This window comes from Sinocyclocheilus grahami, unplaced genomic scaffold (genome assembly GCF_001515645.1).
Source record: "Sinocyclocheilus grahami isolate Dianchi unplaced genomic scaffold, SAMN03320097.WGS_v1.1 scaffold3943.1, whole genome shotgun sequence".
NCBI classification, from domain to species: domain Eukaryota; kingdom Metazoa; phylum Chordata; class Actinopteri; order Cypriniformes; family Cyprinidae; genus Sinocyclocheilus; species Sinocyclocheilus grahami.
This window is the reverse complement of record NW_015508973.1, coordinates 208-767: the sequence shown is the minus strand read 5'-3', so window position 1 is coordinate 767 and position 560 is coordinate 208.

The window sequence follows — 560 nt, the reverse complement described above, 5'->3', positions numbered from 1 at the left end:
TGAAATTTGATAAATCTGTGATCAATGTTAGAAGTGAAAATATTCTTGGTTTGCAAAGTTGGCCGTTAAAGCACATCTTCCAGCACACGTGCAGCATAACAACATTTACAGTATTTATTAGTTACCATATCAACACTATATAGAGAAAAAATGTGAGCCAAAATTCAAAAATATTTTGAAGATATCGCTGAATATTTATTTTACCATAGTAAAATTAAAATTCTGGCTTAAGTACATTTTTCATCTCCGTTTTTATTGTTCATTTAAAATGAGACAAATCTGCTATTATTTTAATCTCCAATCTGTTATTTATCAGTTCAGATCGTTTTTAAATGCTTTGATAACTAGAAGACACTAACCAGTTTTAAACTCCAGTTGCGCAGATGGGGTATGTTGTAACACTGTGTTACAATGTGCTATTCTATGACATTAGCGATGCAATTTACACTATTTACTTTAATGAATTTTAATGAGAAACAATGAGAAACAGGTGAATAAAGACTGACAGTCAATGTTTAATGTTTAGAAATTATTATTTCAAGACATGTAAAGCATTTTTG